The sequence below is a fragment of the Meriones unguiculatus genome, chromosome 20 (assembly GCF_030254825.1).
Source record: "Meriones unguiculatus strain TT.TT164.6M chromosome 20, Bangor_MerUng_6.1, whole genome shotgun sequence".
NCBI lineage: Eukaryota > Metazoa > Chordata > Mammalia > Rodentia > Muridae > Meriones > Meriones unguiculatus.
This window is the reverse complement of record NC_083367.1, coordinates 43,367,160-43,390,934: the sequence shown is the minus strand read 5'-3', so window position 1 is coordinate 43,390,934 and position 23,775 is coordinate 43,367,160.

The window sequence follows — 23,775 nt, the reverse complement described above, 5'->3', positions numbered from 1 at the left end:
TGCTAAGAGAAAAACATACCAATTCTTTGGGAGAAATAAAAATTTTCTTCACACAGTGAAACTTAATAAAAGTACTTTTTATGGTAGCCAAAGTCTTTAAATTCTTTTTAAAAATGGGTACTATTTTTAGTGCCCCTAACTCTTACTGTCCTTAATAAGACCATGTTAGAATTGTAAGTAAGAGTTTTGTCAGGACTCTCAGATATGTGTCTTTTTTTTTTCCTCTGTGTGCAATAAACATGAAAAGAATGGAATAGAGTTGATGAATCTGGAAGTTGCAAAAGAAGCTGAATAGGTCTCTAAGATATTCTAGATAGACCAATGTAGCTGGGAAAAACAAATCATTTAAAAACTATGGAAAAGAGAGAAGTATGGAGAAGACTGTGAAAGAATTGATGAATACAGGGTGAGGGCTGAGGTCTGAGGTTCAGGAGGACAGTGAGGCAGACAGCTCTTTAGAGGGAGTATATTTATTAAAAGACAGAAGCAGCAGCATGTGGGTGAGTGCAGACACACAGCAACATGGGAGCTCCTTCTCATACACTTCAGAGGAATGAGGGTATAAAGAAGATTGAAAAAGTTTCTTTTTCTAGTTCTACCATTTGCCTGCAAATTTCATAATTTCCTTGTTTTTAATTGATGAGTAGTATTCCATTGTGTAAATATACAACAATTTCTGTATCCATTCCTCTATTGAGGGACATGTAGGTTATTTCCAGCTTCTGGCTATTAGGAATAAAGCTGCTACAAACATGGTTGAGCAAAAATCCTTGTTGTATACTTGAGCATAGTTTGGATATATGACTAGGAGTGCTATAGCTGGATCTTGAGGAACTAGAAAAGATCATCATGAGTGAGGTATCCCAGAAGCAGAAAGACACACATGCTATATACTCTTATAAGTGGATATTAGACATATGATATAGTATAATCATACTAAAATCTGTACACCTAAAGAAGCTGAGCAAGAAGGAAGACCCTGGGTAAGATGCTCAATCTTCATTCAGAAAGACAAATGGGGTAGATATCGGAGAAAGGCAAAAACAAGGAACAAGACAGGAGCCTATCACAGAGGGCCTCTGAAAGACTCTACCCTGCAGGGTATTAAAGCAGATGCTGAGACTCATAGCCAAACTTTGGGCAGAGTGCAGGGAATCTTATGAAAGAAGAGGAGATAGAAAGACCTGGAGAGGACAGGAGCTCCACAATGAGAACAACAGAACCAAAATATCTGGGCCCAGGGTTCTTTTCTGAGACTGATACTCCAACCAAGGACCATTCATGGAGATAACCTAGAAATGCTGCACAGAGGTAGCCCATGGCAGCTCAATCTCCAAATGTGTTTTTTAGTAAGGGGAACAGGGGCTGTTTCTGACATGAGCTCAGTGGCTTTGTTCACCTCCCAGTGACGGGGGAACAGCCTTACCAGGTCACAGAAGAAGACTATGAAAGAGTCCTGATGAGACCTGATAGGCTACGGTCAGATGGAAGGGGAGGAGGACCTCCTTTATCAGTGGACTGGGAAAGGGGCATGGGAGGAGATAAGGGAGGGCAGAATTGGTAGGGGACAAGGGTGGGGCTACAGCTGAGATACAAAGTAAATAAAATGTAATAAAGAAAAAAAATATTTAAAAAATAAAAAAAGAGAAAATTTCTTTTTGGGTCCACAGTTAGCCATTGCCTGGGTTACCCAGTGAGTCATCAGAAAATGTTAGATGATCAGTACACATATTTCCTAGTAAGTCATTATTGGGTGTCAATGGGTTAAGGAGTTCAGAATCTAAAAATGCTTATAACTTTAAGAAGTCAAGTACTGCAGTTACTGGAATTTTTAGAGTTTACTCAAAACAGAAGAATTTTACAAAATGGTGCCGCTCTGGCTAGCATACAGAGTTAAAAACTTAATGGAGAGTATGGGGACTAGGTATAGTGACCCAGGGCAGAATCAGGTTCAACTTTAATGCCTCAAGTGGCGTTTCAGTCAGCATCCACCCGTTCGCTTTGAGTAGCTTTGTCAAAAGGGTTACTTTGACCTTGTTACTATGGTGTTCCACTTTGTCCATCTTCCCACACCAAGTTGAAAATCTTTTCTTTTCCGAAGCTATGATCTTGGCCCAAACAACACATCCTTGTGGGGGCAGTCATTGGATTTTAATGAGCATCTGGGGGGACTCTGGAAGAGAGCTGTGTTCTCACAGAGCAGGGGCAGACTTGACGCTCTCAGCCATTGGCACTGCTCACAGTAGATAGTGTTCTCAGGGGCAGGAGTGTTAGTAAACCTTCATTTGTGTGTGTGTGTGTGTGTGTGTGTGTGTGTCTGAAGAAAATTGGCTGCAAAAGAGAAGTTCAATTCTCTTGTTTCTGAAAGCAGTGAAGGATGTTTCCAAATGACTTCCTCTAATGCGTTTGGTAAGCTGCCCTCAAGGGCTGTTATTTGAGCATCTCAAAAACACAAGCTTTAGAAAAATTTCCTTAATACCTGACAATTTCAATAACCTATTTAATCTTTGCAAAAGATCAGTATGTTTTACCATTTTTATTAAAGCTTGTGTTTGAGGATAATGCAGTACCCCGAGACACTAGGAGAAGATGGAAAGTGGGGAGATACAAATGGGGGTCCATGTGAGCTACCCAACTCCAAACTGCTCCACTGGATAAAATGAAGTGGCTGATGCTGTTACCCTGCTGACCCTCTGAGGAATCACTCTTCTGAGGTACCACCATCAGAATTCAGTTCACACTTAGCTCATTCTATAACTTACATTATCCCATTTTGTTCCTCTCTAAGACCATTCTTTTCGAATACTTATCTCTGTCTCTGGTTTATTCTTAACTCTCACTCAGCCCTCAAAACTTCCCTATAAAGTTTTACACAGTCATCTTAGGCAATGCTTGTTTGTCTTAAAATGTTAGGTCTTCTGCACTGCTGTGGTATTTTCTTTATCTGACTTCAACTGGAAGCCTTGGCTATTTTACCCAATTGGGTATTTTACATCTCCAACTGTAACTTCTAATTATGCACTTATCAGATTGTAAAAATTTTAGGAAAAAAATATTCATTACTTATATTTTATTCCCATTCCTGGTATGATTGTTGAATGAATCAATGAATAAATCAATGAAAAATAAGATAGCGAAGAGGAAGTCAAGTAAAGCTGAAGAAATTCAACAAAAGGAATATAAGTGAGAAGAGCTGAATACAAATGGATTTTAGATACTATATAAAGTGCTGGAGAGAAACAGAATGGACAAGGAAAGACAAAAGTGGGGCATGGTTACAGGATAGGTGGTTGTCATGAGCAAACAGAGCAGGAACTAGCCCAGAAGCAGAGAGGCAGTGAGCTAGGACAAGTCAGAGTGAACTTTCATAGCACCTTAGCTCTTCGTAGGAGCTAGTGTTGGCTGACGAGATAGATCCTGACCTGTTGCTCTCCTCTAAGAGCTAGGTAGATAAAATGCCTGGACATAGAAACTGGGTCTGTTACAGTGATTAAAGTTGATCACTGAAATTCAATGAAAAGGACATTTACAATAGGAAAGCTGTTACTTTCAAAGACAGAGCAAAATCTGTACACTTTGTTTTAGTGTATTTGGTGCTGTGTGTCAAGAGTAGGGGCCAAGGACAGGTTGTTTCATGCCTAAGTCCTAGCCTGTATGCGGACATTGGTCTCCTTTCCTTCTTTCTCCTTGGATAGGTAATAAATACTGGCTTTTCAGGGTGCCACACACCAATCTTTTTATTTTGTATTTTCAGGTCTAGGAATTCTTGCCTGAATTATCCTTTTGCTGTTGTTGGCACCATTGTTTTGATAAGCAGTATTCTGATGGCTTTTCTGAAGAAAGGCCATTTGGCATATCACGCTTATTCATTTGATTTGGACAATACCCTGCCATTATCCTTAGTAGTGTGCTTTTGCCCAAGAGGATGTGGAAAAAAAAATGCCTTTTCTACCTAGAGATGGGACAATGACAGATCAAAGCAATGATTCCTCCAAAGTCCAAGTTGGCGAATCAATACGTTTATTGAGGTTAGTCCACAAAGGACAAGTGAGGGCTACTTAGGGAAGCATGGATGACCAGGAGGCAAATCTACCACCATAAAGTCTGCTCGAGCATGAGTGAAGACTCATGAAAACTACACCCCCGGAGTTTGCATTTTCCCATCTCCGAGGGTCTCAGCATTGCTAACTTACTTTCCTTAGCCTGGCTCTGGCCCAAAGACTGTACTCCGGCCCTCGGAATCTGCTTCTGAAGCTGGCTCCTTGATTCCAACAGGCCCTGGGCCAGCCTCATGGCTGTCACCTTTCAGTCAGCCAGAACCGATGCCGGAAGGACAGTAGCCTGAGCAAGCAGTATTTCCTCCCCATTAGAGCTTATACTACATTTGCTAGGGGATAACTGCCTACCCTTAGGACAAGTTTAGTACTTTCTTTCATGACTGTTGATCAGACTTTAAAACCTCCTACCAGCACAATATTTGCTTATTTTTTTCTCTCCTAGGAACTCCAGCTTGACACAAATCTTGGCACATTTACTTTTAAGTGACTCGGGCCTTTCTGTCTACTTTTCTCTTCTACTTTTCATTTCATCAATGTGACTTTTACAAAGCTTAAACCTGATTTACAGGCTGCTCTGGATTATTCTGAGCTGCCAGAGCTGCTTCTACTTCACAACGAATATAATGGAGCTCAGCAAAACCATGGCCGTGTTACACCAGTCACGGGAATTCCTTTTACTTCTTAAAGCGTATTTCTCATGACGGGGCTCAGGAAAATCGTGAACATGCCGAATGATAGGTCCCTGCTAAATCAGAGTCTTTTAAAATCCTCTGTGAATATAGTTTTATCTGGTCCAGTAAATTGGCCTTTGTACATTACCTCTCTCATGCCCAATTCTCTCAGTAATGCTTGCATGTTCTATCTTCTGGGCTCTGATATTTTTTTTTCCTGAGATTTTAAACTTTATGTTACTCTTCTTTTATGTCTTTACCTGTAATTCAACAATTTTTTATATTAATTTATTTTTTATTAATTATATTTTATTCTACAAATTATTTATTTATTCATTCCAGCTGTAGCTCTCTCCCTCATCCCCTCCCAATCCCACTCGAAGTCCTCCTTCTCCTCCCAGGCCCTTCCCCAGTCCACTGATAGGGAAGGTCCTCCTCCCCTTCCCTCTGACCCTAGCCTATCAGGTGTCATCAGGATTGGCTGCATGTCTTCTTCTGTGGCCTGGTAAGGCTGCTCCCTCTCAGCGGGAGGTGATCAAAGAGCCAGACACTGAGTTCATATCAGAGACAGCCCCTGTTCCCATTACTAGGGAACCCACTTGGAGACTGAGCTGCCATGGACTACATCTGAGCAGGGGTTCTAGGTAATCTCCATGCATGGTCCTTAGTTGGAGTCTCAGAAAAGACCCCTGTGACCAGATTTTTTTTGGTTCTGTTGCTCTCCTTGTGGATTCCTGACCCCTCTAGGTCTTTCTGTCTCCCCCTTCTTTCATAAGATTCCCTGCACTCTGCCCAAAGTTTGGCTATGAGTCTCAGCATCTGCTTTACTACCCTGCTGGATAGTCTTTCAGAGGCCCTTTGTGGTAGACTCCTGTCCTGTTCCTTGTTTTCTCCCTCTTCTGATGTCCATCCTCTTTGCCTTTCTGAATGAGGATTGATTATTTTTCCCAGGGTCCTCCTTGCTTAGTTTCTTTAGGTGTACAGATTTTTGTATGTTTATCCTATATTATTTGTATTATTTGTCTAATATCCACTTATAGAGACCCTGTGTGTCTTTATGCTTCTGGGATAACTCACTCAGGATGATATTTTCTAGTTCCCTCCATTTGCTTGCATATTTCAGGATTTCTTTGTTTTTAATTTCTGAGTAGTATTCCATTGTGTAAATGTACCACAGTTTCTGCACCCAGACCACAATATAAAACCAGACACACTAAATCTGTTAGAAGAAAAAGTGGGAAAGAGCCTTCAACTCATTGGAACAAGAGACAACTTTCTGAACAGAACAGCAACAGCTCAGGCTCTCAGATCAATAATCAATAAATGGGACCTCATGAAACTGAAAAGCTTCTGTAAAGCAAAGGACACTGTCGTCAAAACAAAAGGACAGCCTACAGACTGGGAAATGATCTTCACCAAGTCTATATCTGACAGAGGGCTAATATCCAGAATATATAAAGAACTCAAGAAGTTAAAAAGCAACAAATCAAGTAATTGAATTAAAAAATTGGGTACAGAGCTAAACAGAGAATTCTCAATAGAGGAATATTGAATGGCAGAGAAACACTTAGAGAAATGCTCAACATCCTTAGTCATCAGGGAAATGCAAATCAAAACGACCCTGAGATTTCTGCTTACACCCAGCAGAATGGCTAAGATCAAAATCTCAAGTGACAACACATGCTGGAGAGGTTGTTGCAAAAAAGGAACCCTTCTCCATTGCTGGTGAGAATGTAAACTGTAATTCAACCTTGATTTGAATTTTTGTGACTCGCGTGTTCTTTTTAGGTTTGACTCTATTCTCATTGTTTTTTTTATTATTATTTTAATTCCTCTCTCTTTCTTCTCCAAGAAAATATATTTAAATTACCAGTCACTTGTACTGTTTCCTGAAGGTTTTTGTAGATCTTGTTTCTTTCCCTTTCTGTGGATATAAAACCTCTTCTCAAATCTGTTTCTAATAATCATTGTGTGTTACTTCTTACTAATTTATCACTTTTATTTTAGATAAAAGATATTAGTTGTAACCCAAGCTGTCCTTGAACTCCAACCTCCTATTTCAGCTTTTCAAGTTTTGGGACTGCTGGACTGTGCCCTGACATGAAGCTAAAATTTCTTTGCCTTTAAAGATTTTTTTCCCCATTAATCAACATATTTCATTTGCCTAGGACTTTATTATTTATTGTTTGTTTAGCTTCATCTTTTATTTCTCTATACTACATGGTTTCTTTGATGGTGAAGGAAATTATTTTATTTATAATATAATGTATATGTATATTTAATGTGTATAAAATCAATTATGTATAATAAGTAATGATGAGAAGGCTTTTTATGGAGGAGTATTTTTGGTTAAGCAGAACTTGCTTTAGATGAGTTTATAAGCAGCTAAATTCTATACTTCAGAGACCCTATTTAAAATAAAAAGATTTTACATGGGTGTCTTGGTCAGGGTTCTCCAGAAAAACAGAAGTGATAGAATGAATCCCTATATATAAAAATGGGATTTACCAAAGTGGATTACAGGCTGTGGCCCAGCTAGTCCAATAACAGCTGTCTCCTGTCAGAAAGTCCAGGAATCCAATAGCTGTTCAGTCCATGAGGCTTGGCTTCTCAGCTGGTCTTCAGTATTCGTTGGAATGCTGAACATGTAGGCTCAAATACCAGTGAAGGAATCAACATGCCACGGAGAGTGGAGGAAAGTAAAATGTGAAAAAGCTCAGAGAACCCCATTTTTTTTTGTTTTGTTTTAAAAGACTGAAAATTGGAAACAGTATTGGTCAACGTGAGAGGGAATTGACCACGGGAAGCACAAAGCTTTCAATAATTTTAAAAGGAAGAAACAGGTAGTTAAAAATAAGCATTTAGGTATGAGCTTGAAATGTTTACTAGATTCTCACCTGAAACAACAAACCCAGAGAAGTATAGAAAACAACCTCTCGGTATACAGAAAAAGAATTTGATAGTGCAACATGAAGATGGTATTCTAGTGATGATGGTATCCTGGATGGGACCATAATGGGAGTGAGCATTAATGGCCATAAGAAGGACATCGAGCCCTTTGCTCAGCAATGTAAATGGGCCAGAGAGATAGAAGGGGAAATGAAGAACAAGTACTAGCTGCTGTCAAGTTGAGGGAGAATGGTGCCCAGGAAACCATGAGAAAGGATGGATTTTTGGAAAAGGAAATGGGTGATTTATTGCTCATTTATCAATTAGTTGCTTCATGTCTCTCTAGTTGCCAGGTGGCATTCTGACTTAAGCTGGGCTAGTATGTAGTTTCTTCACTCTCTTTTTGACTGTTTTGTTTGTTTGTTTGTTTGTTTGTTTTAACATGGTGGGTAAAAGTCCAAATGCTGGTATCTTCACTACCCATGTGAAGCTCTGTGCAGTGAGAAGCTTGTATCCAGTGAGCAAATAAAATGGACATTAAATGGTTGAGTCTCCAGGCAGAGTTTTAGGTCTTCATTATACTTCTTCCTTTTTCTTTACCTTTTGATCTGTTAAGTGATTCAAGGTGGTTTATAATGGATTTTTCTTTGCTTAATCAAATTCGGGCGTATTTATATGGCTTTCAACCCCAAAATTCCAATTGACAAACAACTACCTCGGCTACAATTTGATTTGAGTTTAGCATTTCCTAACATGCTGGAAATTTTCTTATAAGGTGGCTAACTTAAGGATAGGAGTTTGAGAATAACAAAGTAGTGTCCCCTCCCCGCCCCCTACACACATACCAGTACATGGAACATAAGATCAAGAAGCAATCTTTCAGAGAATGCATTAGTCAGGGCTCTGTAGAGCAGTGGTTTTCAACCTTCCTAATGCTGTGGCTCTTTTATTCACTCCCACATGTTTTTTTTCCCCCTTGTGGTGCCCACCCAACCATAAAATTATTTTTGTTGCTAATTCATAACTGTAGTTTTGCTTCTGTTATGAATCAAAATTTAAATATCTGATATGCAGAACAGTCTTAGGTGACCCCTGTGAAAGGGCTCATTTGACCCCTTAAGGGGTCATGACCACAGACTTAGAACTGTGCTCTACAGGAACAAAGCTAATAAATTGAATTTATATTACAAAGGGGATATATTAGACAGGCTTATTTGATCAGTGTTGGGAATAATTACAATAGCCTCCTGTTCTCTGGAGAGTCTGATAACACAGAAGTTCCTCAGTCCACCACGCTGGGTGCTTTAGCAATATCAGTCTGGTGTTGAATGCCTGGAAGATCTCTGGAGAGCTGCTGGTTTGCAGGCCACATTGGAAAACTGAAGAAGTTTGGTTCCAATGACAGCAAAAGACAACAGGTGCACCCACAACAAGGTATGCACTTAGCCTCAAGGAGGAAAGGCAGGCAGGCCAAGGAGCACTGGTTTCGCTCATCTGCCTTCATATGTGGTAATTTATAGACAGCACTTATCACTATGTAGGATCCTTTTATGGCCCCAGTCAATCCCTTCACTACCACATGCTTACCCAAGTGTTTGTCTTTTAGTTGCTTGTAGATCCAATCAAGTTGACAGCCAAAAATTAACCAGAGCTATTGACCATATAAAATTAGAATCTGGGGTCGAGGAGATGGCTCAGTGGTTGAGAGGACTTGTTGATCTTCCAGAGGATTCAAATTCTGTTCCAGTACCTGCAACCTTTTGTGAGTCCAGCTCCAGGGGACCGTGAAGGTCCCTGTACACCATTGCTTATCATACTGTCAGTGACAAGCATAGAATTTAAAGTTGTAGCAGAACCGGTGGCAAGAAGGCAGATATTGAGAAAGTATGGTTGACTTCTAGAGGCTTCTAATGGGTCCTGTCTTCAGTACTAAACCACGCAGTACAAGGGTCATGAAGATAAAAATATCTTTTAGGTTATAACTAAAAAGGAGTATAAATATCATGTTCAAGTTTACTCCACACTTAAGCATAACTATTAGGTTACTGTGTAGTAACAGGCATTCAATAAAATTAAGCATCAACAGGAAATAAAACGTTAAAACAAAATGGAGATGTTATCAAGAGGTGAAAACACGCGTAGCGTAAAGAACACACAGAGAGAAATTGTACTTTTAGAGAAAAATGGCCTTTAACGATCAGAATCTGGGCAAAACCAACCAACCAACAAACCCCCAAACAAAAACACAAACAAACAAAACAAAACACCAAACCAAAGCAAAATGTACTTAGGCTGAAAGGAGGCTTTGTCACATCTATAGTTTAGTTTACCAAGCTGGGAAATGGAAATGAGATTTTATGCAGTTTATTCATGTTCGTCCAATTATGCTTTTCAAATGGGAAAGTTCCGCTTGGGGAGACAAGCGGAAGAGGGTTGTGTACAAAGTTGGAGGAAGAAGAAAGAACTCAAGTATATCCATTGATTGTACTGGGCAGTGGTATGGAAGAAACACATGAAAATGTTGATGAGGAGAGTGAGACCCACCTGATATAAGGATACTATCCTATAGGCAGATTCAGTTTTCTCAGCTAGTTTTACTGGTGTGACAGAATTCTGAGAGAACACGTTTATAGATATACTTCTGAGGTATATCAGTTCAGTTAAATAACATTGAACATGGAGCCAACTAACAGGGCACAGGGGAGCTTGCAGTGACTGAAGCACCATGCCTCCTGGTACCACAGAAGCTAGTCATCAGGGAAGGGGCAGTAAGGTCAGTTCTAGATCAGGGGCCTCTCGGCCCTGAATTGGAAGTGCATGTGTCTTCAGCAATATCCGCTAATCTTTCACCTCCAGGCAGTAACCAAGGACAACAGCAGTAGGCTGTTGGATCTCTTAGATAGTCATGGCCATCAACTCAAAAGAGGGCTTCTCACATCTGGTCTTAGGAGTTTTGTACAGTGATCTTTGTCTCTTAGAATGGGGTGCCATCAGTCCACAGGAGAAAAGTTTATTAGAACCATATACGTATATCTATACATTGAATTATGTACACTATAGGTGTTTTTTTTGGGGGAGGGGAGGTGTTTGTTCTAGGCATTGTTTTTTTTTTTTTTTTTGAAAGGAGGAAAGAGAAATGTAATTAAAATACAATCTTAAAGATAAACAATAAACAGAGAATTACATAGAAAATTAATTACATCATTTTCCTGATTCCCTTTCCTTCTTCAACCCCTCCCATGCTCATTCCTTTCAGCCCTTCACGTTGCTCCCTTCCCTGCATACTTCTTTTCAAATTGATAGCCTCTTTTTCTTTAGCTATTATCACACATACACACACACACACACATTGCTATGTAGATACAATGATGAATCCATTTAGTGCTGCTTTTGTGCATATAATTTCAACATTGATCACTTGGTATCAAATAGCCAATTGCCTGGTTTTCCTCTGGGAAACCATGGTCTTCAAAACTATATTGTAGACATATGTGGGGTCACAATGTTTTCATTGTCTAATTTATAGAATTTGAGACTTAATTGCAGTATAATTCATAGATACACTATAGTTTTTGAAATGCTAAGTGGCCAATGGCTTCAACTTAAAGTTACCAGCTTTAATCCATTCCCTCAACACCTGCTAAAGAAAGTCAGCTAGTTCTCTTAAACTTTGAGATCTGGCATTAAATTCTTTAAACTCATTAAAGTTCTGTATGACATCTTCTTCCACTATCAGGCTATCTCACCCATGTAGAAAAAAAATATTATTTGGCATGGCTGGCCACTTTTATCAATGATCTTAATGGGATTTTCTGAAGAATTTGCCCCAGCTTGTGCATCAGTGGTTAATATTTCATTTTTGTTCCTAGAATAAGACTATGTTCTTAGAGATTCTATGCATCCTTAAACCTCATGGACCATCTCAAATTTGAGCTTCCTTTGTTTGCATATTTGGGAGAAATAAAACTGTCACTGTTTATGTAAGCAATGATCATCCAGGTACAAAATCCAGAAGAAAACGAAAAACTGAAACCTCACAGTTATAGTAAGGTCACAGGATACAAGGATGATATAAAATTCAATGATCTTCTCACATGTCAGTGATGAATAATTAAAATTTAAAACAATATATTAGTATCCAAATGAAATGTAAAATTGATTTAAGATTTTAATGAGAAAAAGTACAAAATTTATGTTAAACATCTACTACTCTGAATAGAGATTTTTTTCCCATGCTCATGGATATGAAGACTCAATAGTATCCGAATGTCAATTCTTCCAAGTTCTATAGCTTGTATAGGTTCTAGAGAGTCAATGTTATCATAATCAGAATATCAGAAAACTGTTTTATATATGTTGGTGAACTAATTCTAAAATTTGTTTGAGAAGGTAAAAGATCCAGAATAATCAATATATAATTAAAGAAGAATAAAACTGGCAAACAGATAGGGCTTGACTTTAAGAATTCTGTGAATCTCAGTAATCAAGGTAGGATGGTTTTGTCGAAAAAATATACCAACAAACCACTGGAACAGATAGGAATTTTGGCAAAACAATCTACATAAGTATTCTCAACAGTATTTATAACATGATTCCATGGCTCACATGTAGTCATTCGACATTCCCAATGTAAACTCACTTTCGATTTAACAGTAAAGTTATGTGGATGGACGTTAATTGTTCCTGGAGGAGAGACATTTTCTCTACTGGGGTTGTCAGTGGGAGACTGACTGGGAAGAAGTTGTTCAGAGAGAAAGGAAAGGGGACACAGGATGTAATGGGGGATGAATAGTGTCACAACGTATTGAATATATGTATAGGACTGTCAAAATGAAAAAAGAAATACTTTTTAAACTGAACACCGTACATTGACATGAAAAGAAATCTATTCACAGACCAACTACTGCTCACAAAAATCAACTTACAAAAGGGATAAAAATCTAAATGTAAACACAAATTTTCATGCTCCTAATAAGAAGCATGAGAAAATCATCTTAGTAAGGATGGTTTTTGTTTTTTGGTTTTTTTTTTTTTTTGTGATAATATATCCAGACAAAAGAAAATTAAGGTAGAAAGGGCTTGTTTGACTAATAGCTCAAGATGCCTAGTCAGTCACAGAGAGAAAGCCCTGGCAACTTGAGCTGGTTATGTTGTACCTACAGTCAGGAAGCAGAAAACACTATCGTCGGTGCTAAACTACTGTCCTCCTTTTGATGTAGTTCAGAAAGCAAACTCAGGCAACAGTTTTGTCCACTTTAAGATGGGTATTACTCTCTCAAATAAAATGAAACTAATGAACATAATCTCTCACAGGCATGTCCAAAGGCTTATCTCCTAGGTGATTTTGGATCCCGTCAAGCTTATAATGAGTATAAACCATTGCAAAAGTCTATCAACCTTTTCAGATATAATACCAAAGAAAAATCCATGAGAGAAACTGAAATTCTCTATACCACGAAACAGAGATCAAGAAAAGTAAAAGACACAAATTTGAAGACTGATTTCAAAAGGCATCTGAAAAATGTTATCCAGTACACACGAAGGACTCAGAATTCAATAGTAAAAGCATAGCCACGTTGTACAGTTTGTAAGTTCAGCGGTTTATAATGCTGTGGACTGGCATCCTTCTACAAAGAACTACCTGAACCATCAAGTAAAGCTACAAAACTGGATGCAGTGTGAGAGAGGCCATGCATGAACCAAAATACTCACACATTTGCAACTGTTTCATCCTTACTGTTTGACACATGACACTGACACATTCAGAAAATGTGTTTTTCTTAACAAAAAGTGAAACATTGTTTGAGCCATCATAACTGAAACCTTAAGTGTAGTTGTTCCAATTTAGCTGCTTATGTCAAGCTTTAAATTATATAGAAAAACAACTGACCAAAATTAAAATGACTGTAAAAACAAGAAACTTGACAATTGTAAATTTTCACATTATAATATTGTCATTCAATTTGGGATACTAGGTATAAAACTGATTTTAACTTCTTGTTGAAATATGGTCTTACTTGTGATTAATGTAGAATTCAGAAGCCATGGGCTCAGTTATTTGAAGTAAACAGCTGAACTTGTCTTTATCCTGACTAATATGGAAGTACATCAATTGTTCCTTCAGTTGCCATTTAAGATCAATATGCTTTAGAAATTTTTAAACACTTACTTTGATTTTTACAACTGATTTTATGGATAAAAAAGAGCATCTGAGGATAAACATCAGCTATGGGATGGACTTGAGTGACATCTAGTTCTGTCTTTTTAAGCTCTTGTTAATTATGAGTATATCAGTCTTTTTCATCTTGCTGATCAATCAGGTTAAAAAATAATTACATTCATTGTCATAACTCTTTACTAAAGTAATTACATTTCTATGTCTATGAGATATTTATGTTTTTAGGGTGTTATTTCTGCCTTCATTCCATGTTAATTTCTTTCTTGTAGTTTTTCATTTCCTTTGTTTCTGTCCTGTCCTGTCTAGGCACTTTGAAGCTCTGGCTTTGAGAAATTTATCGTTCCCTCCTAATGTTTCTGGCTCTTCTGCTCAAACAGAATTGCCTATTTCTTTAAATGCTTTAGATGAAAGTCTCCATTTCATGCCTTTCCAAAACAAAAAGCAAAACAAAAACAAAAACTTGTTTCCTTGGACTGCTCTAACTTTACTTCAAAGTGAGTAATTAAAAACCAAAAACATCATTTGGCTCACTCTCATTATGGAGGCTGGAATTCAGAAAGAGATGTCTGGAAGGCTGTACAATTTCAAAATGTTTTCTGACAGTAAGAGTCTCCTCTGCTTCTGTGGTCTCGGATGACCGCCTAAAATCCCGTGATCCTCTAGGTTGTAGGTGTCTCACACCAATGGCTGCTTCTCACATGGCTTCCCTGTACTTTTCATGGCCATCTTTATGACTCTTTTTTTTTTTTTTAATGAGGACATCAGTTAAATGTGGTCAGAGCTAACTCTCCTGTTAATTATGACTTAATTATTTGTGTATCCCCAATAAATTTATGTTTTATTCCCAGAGATTCTGGGAATAGCATGAATTTTATGAGGGGGCAGATACCTTTCGAAAAGAAACCCTGCATGGCAGCATGTGGTGATTAGTTAATCTTCTCCGCTAAGCACTTTGTTGTTCTTACCAATTTCTCTCTCTCTCTAAATCTATCTATCCATCCATCTCTTTATCTCTCTAAATCTATCTATATCTACCTATCTATCATCATCTGTTACCTATTTATCTTCATTTGTGTGAATACATGGTAGTGTGTGTGTATGTGTGTGCATGTGTTTGTGTATGTGTGTGTGTGTGTCATTTCCTATCATTCTCTATATTTTGAGACAGATTCTGAACTTGACGCTTGATTCGGTAAGTTTCACGGATGCACCTGTTTTCTCTCCTTTCGGCCACCTCCAAGGCTTGGCTTACACGTATATGCCACCATGCCAAGATTTTTCTTGGGTGATGGACAAGATTTTTCTTGGGTGATGGACATCTGAATTTAGATGAACCGTCTTGTATACCAGGACTTTTTCCAACTGCAACATCTCCCTGGACCCCTGGGTTGCTCTTTCCATCCATAATGACTATAGTTATATGTGTCTGCATTCTTTCTCCTTCAGTCTTTTAGTACAGTTGAACTTCCATTCTGGATGCACAGATGAAAGAGCAGAATATAATGGACAGAAATGAACAGAAGGAGTTACAATGTGCTTACACAAAATTAAAAAAAAATATGTGATACATAAGAGTAATAATTAGGGAATAAGGGCCAGGAATTTGAGAGGTAGTGGTGGTGGGCAGTGAGCACAGAAGTTTGCAGGACAGAAGAAGGGGAAAATGATATAAATACAGCACTCACGTATGAGATTCGCAAATTTAATTTAAAATTTAAAATTATGTTGAAAGCCATTTTATTGTGTTTATGTTTTTTCTTACCTGTGAAGACCCTACACTGAAGTCAGGTTGAAATAAAGAGAGTGAAGCTTCTTAAAGATATCTAAGAATATACATTCTTTACAATGTACTATGTACCATATGAGATTTTAAAATGCATGTTGGAACACACTCCATGGATTTGACAAAATCTGTATAGTCTTCAAAGAGCTTATAATAATTTTATTTATTTATTATGTATTATTGTCATAATTTTAGTATTTCCCATTTTCAGATACCAGGACTCACTTTTGCTTTTAATATTCAGATTAAAATGATTGGGTCTCTTCTTATGGATCTTTGGCCACTTTCATGTTTACATTTAAGGCTTGTCAATGCTTTCTGTGAATTCCTAGTCTCCTGTGTTCTTGGATTTCACTCCTACTAAATCATGCAGATTTACCCCAAGATTGGATGTAAGTGCTGTGTCACAAGAGCAGAGGCTAAGGGAGTTTCATGGGCATTTATACAGACCTGGTATAGCTGCTGTTTGTTTTGTTTTTGTTTTAATGTGAGAAGTATTTCATTCTCAGTGTGTCTACCCATTGTAACAAAATAATTGATGCTAACATACACACTGGTAGGGGAGTTCAGCAACCAACTTGTAGTGAGGATTTAAAAAAAAAAACGCAGTTATGTCATTCGATTAATCAACTCTAGGTGGGGGCTGGGTGAATTTGCTAAGGGTAGGCCTATGGCAGGGGCTAGCCTTGTCACACTGCAGTAGTTAGCACATAGATCATTGTGGCTTTGTGCTGGGTTATTGTATATATGTTCCAACTTTTCTTTACAGTATTATACATATGCAACTCAGTTAAAAGCGTAGCATAAATTTCAAGTCCTTAAAGGCTACTATTGCAAACTCTTTAGGATAATTAAGAAGTAGTAACTTTACATAATCAAGCTTGTACTCTTGTTGGGTACTAGTTTAAATAATTATAGAAATAAACTTTATTTAGGCTCCTGTGTATTTTTTCATAGTTAAACAGAAAGTAAATAGCTAGAAACAAGCAATGTTTGTCCAGATAGATATAGTGAGATAGATTGGTGGTCTTCAAACACTTTAAAGATCTACAGAATATGACATTTAAGATGTAATAATAATAATAATAATAATAATAATAATAATAATAATAATAGGGTTTTTTTTGACAGAGAAACACATCAGCTCCTGGCAGCCCCTCAATCTACTGCAAGGATGATGATGGGCATTAAAGAACCTCCACACAGAGTTTACTTCAAATATGGCAAAGCTAGCCACTCAGCAAAACACTGCCATCACCTCAACTGCTAACAGTATCTGTCTTAAGCTGTGGACAAGCAGGACACTGGGAAGTCAACTGCCAAAAGTTGCTAAAACAAGATAGCCCGATCCTTCAAAATTCCTGCTTCATAGAAAAACCTGTCAGTTATTCAAACCTGTCAGTTATTCTAGGCCTGTTGACTGAAGACTGGAATACAGAGGCACCTTGGGTGACTGTTCAGGTAGCCATCGTTCTCTGTCATTTCTGTACATTTGGATGCTGCTTGCTCTGTACTTCCTGTTTACTCAGATAAAATTCATCCTTCTCAGGTCTTTGATGGGTTGAAGACTAAATAGTTATAGTCTTACAGTTTTTCTCATTATCAGATATAAAATGTAAACTCACAAAAGAGATGTAAAGACATAAATGCTTAAGTTGTGAGGGCTCTAAGGAAGTGTTTTACAGTCTAAGATGTTTTAAAGGTGGTAAATGCAAGTTATGATAAGAAAGTGATTTAGGTACCAAACTTTAAACTCACCAAGATAGTATAGATAGTGGAATACTTTCTCTAAGGTAGTCAAATACAAATGGACTGGACATTGTAAATATAATTTTTGCCCGATAGTTCTCATAATTGTTCTTATTGTATACAATTTATTTATGTTAGAGAAAAAAACATTTATTGGACTAAAAGGGGAAATATAGTGAGGATTTTGACTTCATTAAAAACTCAGTTATGTTTACTCAAATATGTAATCACATTCAAATGTGAATTATAACTGTTAGAACACAGTGAAATATATATATTGTTAATTAGGTTGCGACAGACAAGAATAGGAACTAATTTAGTATCCGGGGATTCTATCCATATACTCTCTTCTAAGAATACACTTCCCTGTACACGGCACCCCTATAGACCTCCTTTCTAAATGTACATAGCGACCCAAGACCTTTACCTGGGCTTACTGTCCGGATAATCTTCTTTCCAAACAACACGCCTGAGAAACATCTAGCAACCGAAGACCCCCATTTATATTGAGCACACCCTATTGAAAACAGTGGAATAAGTTTCTCTACCACTTAATGAGCAACAAAAATGTATTCTCAATTATCAACAGGCTGATCTCGCCTATATTGGTTTTGAGTGCATGCTCAATAAAGTAAACTGTCCTTTAAGTGGACTTTTTAAGAAAAATTCTCTATTTTACCAACTCATGACTATGCACTATTGGGCATGCATATAATGAAACTCAGATGAAGTATGTGGAGGGGCATGGACCATAGAGAAACGGTTTTGTAGACCAAAGTCTGTCACTTGATAGAGACCAACTTAAATTATGCCCCTAGTAACCAAATTCCTCCCCTTAAACTCCATAAAAAGAAGGTGCAAGCAAGAATGAAGGCTTGGTCATTGTTTTAGTTAGTGTTTCATTGTTGTGAAGAGATACCATGACCAAGGCAACTCCTACAAGAGAAAACATTATTGGAGCTGGTTTACAGTTTCAGAGGTTCAGTCCGTTATCATCATGGCGGGAAGCATGGCAGCATGCAGGCAGCCATGCTGCTGGAGGAGCTGAGAGTTCTACATCTTGATCTGAAAGCAGCTCTTTTCTGGACTGGGTAGAGCATGAGCATACGTGACCTCAGCTCCCACCCTCACAGTGATACACTTCCTCCAACCTGGCCACACCTCCTAACAGTGCCACTCCCTATAGCCAAGCATTCAAACACTTAAAGCTATGGGGACCACAGCTATCCAAACCATTACACTCATTATCTAATAATGAAGTCCCTTCATTCACAGGCGCTCTCTTGGTCTTCAGGGTGCACGTTGTTTTACTATGTACTACTGCTCTGCTTTGAACAAAGTATTCTTGTCACTTTCCAAATACGTGCACACATTTATTTCATTCACAGGTAAGATGCCTAGGACCTGAAAACACCAGGCCCAGACCTTGACCACCAATAACAAGACAACAGAATTTGCTTTAATTAGAGAAGAAGATAAGCATTTGTGACTGTCCTGACCAAACTGTTAGGCATAACTTTAATAATTTCAACCTCATACAAATCTATTAATATCCCAAGGAGCCACCATGATAATACCTGTATTCTCTATGTAAACTGGCACACTAAAAAGTGCTACAAGCATGATTGGTTCAAATAATTCAGGGCATATTCTCTGTTCCATATTTACTTCTGTTTATATGCAAGCACATCGACTTTCATCAAAACATAAGCCTTTATCTGTAATTCTCAGTACTTTCTTATAACACCCAGGAGGTTAAACCAAGCATGTTGTAATAAATTAGAAACAAATATGAAAAAGAACCTCCCTAAGGAAGAGCTCCACCGTGAGACTGGACTTGCTGTGTATTTAAACAAAGTCATGATTCATTAACGCCAGGCTTTAACAATCAAATAAACAAAACTGTGCTCTACAAGGCATCCATTAGCACATTGACGTGCATAAATCACTAGCCATGTGACTTAGAGCTCAACCATTTGCCAAACAGCTGCTTTCTCAGCTCAAATAATGAAGAGGGGGGAAAACAGCTGAAGCCAATTAGAGGATAAGCATTCATTCCCAAATATCTGAGGCAGTTCAGTGGTTTATTTTTGAGGCCAGATATGTTGTTACTCAGACACAAGGAAGAAAGCTCCTTTTGCAAAAAAATTGAGGGGTTTATGTTAACCCTTGTTTGTATTGGGCTCTACTCCAAAGAGCAGACAGACACAAGCAAGTAAACAAACATGCAAACAGACAATTAAAATCTAGGATCCTTGAAAGCAGTGCAGCAAATTATTTATTTAGAATTGCTTGGTTCTTTGCTTGTGAAATAGTCTAAGCATTCCTGGTACTAGGGAATCTGAGTGTAAAGTTCTAGTGTGAAACAAAATACCTATTTCTAGCAGAACTTGTGTTTAATGATCAGACCGTAGCAGAGAGTAGAGAAGGCTGAACCTATTTTGTGTGCTTAGATGCTGAAAGGAAAGCTATTTCCAGGCAAGGACTAGCTTTAAGCATGTGGCATTTGAGAGCAGTGTGGTACTTTACATGAAGAATGCCTCACATAGGCCCAGGTATTTGAATGCCTGGTTTCAGGTAGGTGGAAGCATTTGGCGACATTATGCAAAGTGCAACCTTTATAAAGTCTGTTACTGCTGGCAGGCTGTGAGAGCTAGAGCTCTTTGTCACCCCACATTGCTCTTTTTGCTTGGTGTTTTGCTGTTGAAGAACTGACCTTTCACCATACTGATCCTGCTGGCAGGACTGCAGCTTGGCAACCTCTGGGCCACTCCTCTGAAACTGTTAACTCAGATATCTCTTCCATAAGTTGCTCTTGGTCAAGGTGTTTTATCCCAACAACAGAGAAGTAACTAGTGTTAAGACCAATGAAATGATGATGGACACAACAGATTTTATATGAAATGGTTTACTAGATGGAGATCAAGAGAGAGAGAGAGATTGAGAAGGAGAGAGCAAGATATGATAGGAGGAAGGGAAGGGACACCCCAACAGAGAAAGGGGAGAGGGCAGGAGAGCAAGAGGACAAGAGAGCCACAAAGTGGTGGGGTGGTCTTTTAAGAAGCAACTTAACCACTTAACCATGCCTGCCCGGTGTGGCTACTTGTCAGGTAACACATGACATCATAGGTTTCTAGGCAACCCAGAGGAAGGTTGCCTAAATACTAACAACTAGTATAGTTGGAATCTACACTACTGTTATAAAAAACTGAGTTTTCGCTAAAAATCCTTCTATTACAATATTTTATGTACCACCTCTTGCAACAATAAAGGCATAATCTGGAGCTTTTCTTGAGTTGCAAATTCTAATAACTACATTGGTTACTATGGGCCACTAGTAAAATTTTAAGAAACATAACATGTTTGTTTGTTTGTTTGTTTTTTCCTGAAAAGAATTACCAAGCAAAGTATCAAGACACACTCTTTCTTTCAAACTACCTTAATGCATGTAGTAAAGAAAGCAGAATGTAAGTTCTGACTGAACTAGGTACAAGTTAAAAAATGATTAGTAAATTCTAATTCTTCTCAATTTGACACAGTCTACGTAATGGTTCTCAGCCTGTGGGTTGTGACCCCTTGTGTTTGCATGGTCTTTTCACACGGGTCACTTAAGACCACCCAGAAAAAAAGATATTTGTATTATAATTCATAACAGTAGCTAAATTACAATTATAAAGTACCAACATAAGTAGTTTTATGGATGGGGGTCACCACAACATGAGGGACTGTATTAAAGGGTCATAGCGTTAGGAAGCTATGTAATATGGTTCATTATGTCTTCCTCAGACTCACAAGTATGTGTTGTTAAATTTAAATGGGCTATCTGGTTTTGGTGAAGCTGGAATATTAAAAGTTCATCACTTAAAAATAAAATAGTTCAGTTTTCCGGGATAAAGACAGATTTGCACTTTGAGAGACAATCTCTCTGGAGAAATATCATTATTGCAGAGTTACAGCAGTAACCTAACTGCCCTTTAGGGGAAGAGTTTGGGGTGATGAATTAGAGAAAACATAGTTGTTTCAAAGAAAATGTTGGGTATTCTATTGAACTTAATGGTTTGTCCTGGAACTCTTGGCAGAGTTGTCCTGCAGTGCACAGGAATATTGCATATTACAGAGATTTACATTCATAGACAACTATGAATGACTCAGAAGAGAAAAAAAGATTCATATCTCTTTCTTCCGTAGGAGCTGTGGAGGAAATAGGGAATAACAGAAGATGGTGGGGAGACTCTCATGACAGTCCCGCTAGAAGGAGGCAGGCCTGAAATAATGACATGTGACGGAGTTTAAAGCATTATCATACAATTCCTCATGAATGTTCTATCACATTTTGATTTGACTTTCAATTTTATCATTTGACATACAGAGAAGTGCATTATTCTAACCCTTACTGCTTTTGCACTTTCAGTTTCAGCAAAAACACTAGCCAACACAAGTCAGTTGGTTACTTAAGGTTCAGGAAACTTAAATTTTCCAAATTAAAATAAATAAATAAATAAATAAATGTTTACCCTTGGTGCAATAAGACCTAAGTAGAACAAGAGAGAAAATACATTCTTATTTAATATTTCAAATAATAGTTTAGTAGTATAATTATAAATTTATTCACAGTGTAAAAATGAATGTATTTGAAAAGATACTGTCTTACAATACCCGTAACAACTATAATAATAATTTCAATATTCCACTTAATTTACTGTTTCTTTTTGTATAAATAATTTCTTGATAACATGAGAAAATTCAAAGAAATAGTGTAAGCTAAAGAAATTCTTGATTCATATATAAGGTTATCTAACTCATGACAAGTTGCAATAATCATCATATTCCAACAACCAAGTAAGTTATAGGTCTTAAGATATTAAAATAGTACTACAAGATTGACAATAGAAACTATGTGAGTAATATATATTTTTTTTATCAGTTACATTTTATTAACTCTGTATCCCAGCCATGTCCCGATCCCTCATTCCCTCCCAGTCCCTTCCTCCCTCCCTCCCTCCCTCATCTCCACTGTGCCCTTTCCAAGTCCACTGATAGGGGGGTACCTCCTCCCCATTCATCTGATCCTGTTTTATCAGGTATCTTCAGGACTGGCTGCAAAGCCCTCCTCTGTGGCCTAACAGGACTGCTCCTCCCTTCAGGGGTGGGGAGACCAAAGAGCCAGTCATTGAGTTCCTGTTAGAAATAGTCCTTGTTCCCCTCACTTTTGGAAACCAATTGGTTACTGAGCTACCACAGGCTTCATCTGAGTGGAGGTTCTAGGTTATATCCATACATGGACCTTGGTTGAATGTCAGTCTCAGAAAAGACCCTGTGCCCAGATATATTTGGTCCTTGTGGAGCTCCTATCCTTTCCCCATCAGACTAACTCCCCTTCTTTCTTATGATTCCCTGTACTCTGCCAAAGGTTTGGTCATGAGTCTTTGCTTTGAAAACACTGCTAGTTAGAGTCTTTCAGATGCGCTCAGTAGACTCCTGTCATACGTTCAATGCACATCCCATCTGTCTTTCTAAACGAGGATTGATCATCTTACCCCATGTCCGCTCAATTGATTATCTTTTTTAGGTGTATAGATTTCATTATGTTTATCATACCTTCTAGGTCTATATAAGTGAGTATATCCCATGTTTGTCTTTCTCCTTCTGGGATATTTCACTCAGAATGATCTTTTCTAGATCCCACCATTTGCCTGCAAATTTCATGATTTCCTCCTTTTTGATTGCTGAGTGGTATTCCATTGTGTAAAAATACCACAATTTCTGTACCCATTCCTCCGTTGATGGACACCTGGGTTGTTTCCAGGTTCTGGCTATTACAAATAAAGCTGCTATAAACATGGTTGAGCAAGTATCCCTTTTGTGTACTTGAATGAACTTTGGGTATATACCTAGCAGTGGTATAGCTGGGTCTTGAGGAAGCACTATTCCTAATTGTCTTAGAAAGCGCCAGATAGCTTTTCAGAGTGGTTGTACCAGTTTACATTCCCACCAGCAGTGGAGGAGGGTTCCCCTTTCTCCACAACCTCTCCAGCATGTGTTATCGCTTGAGATTTTCATCTTGGCCATTCTGATGGGTGTAAGGTGATATCTCAGGGTCGTTTTGATTTGCATTTCCCTGATGGCTACTGAGGATGAGCATTTCTTTAAGTGTTTTTCTGCCATTCGATATTCCTCTGTTGAGAATTCTCTGTTTAGCTCTGTTCCCCATTTGTGAGTAATATTGTAACTGTCAACTTTTCTCTGTTTGTAATTATTGAGAAAAAAAAACTTCAAAAGGTAACGTCAGTTTGATTCACAGCGTCAGAGTTTTTAGGCCATGGGTGACTGCTCTGGTCCCTTGGGTCTGTGATGGCCCAGCTGATAATAGAAGGAGAGCAGGGCACAGAGGCTCATTCACCTCCTGGATAGGTATGAAAATAAAAAGGAAGGAAGATAAGGGAACCG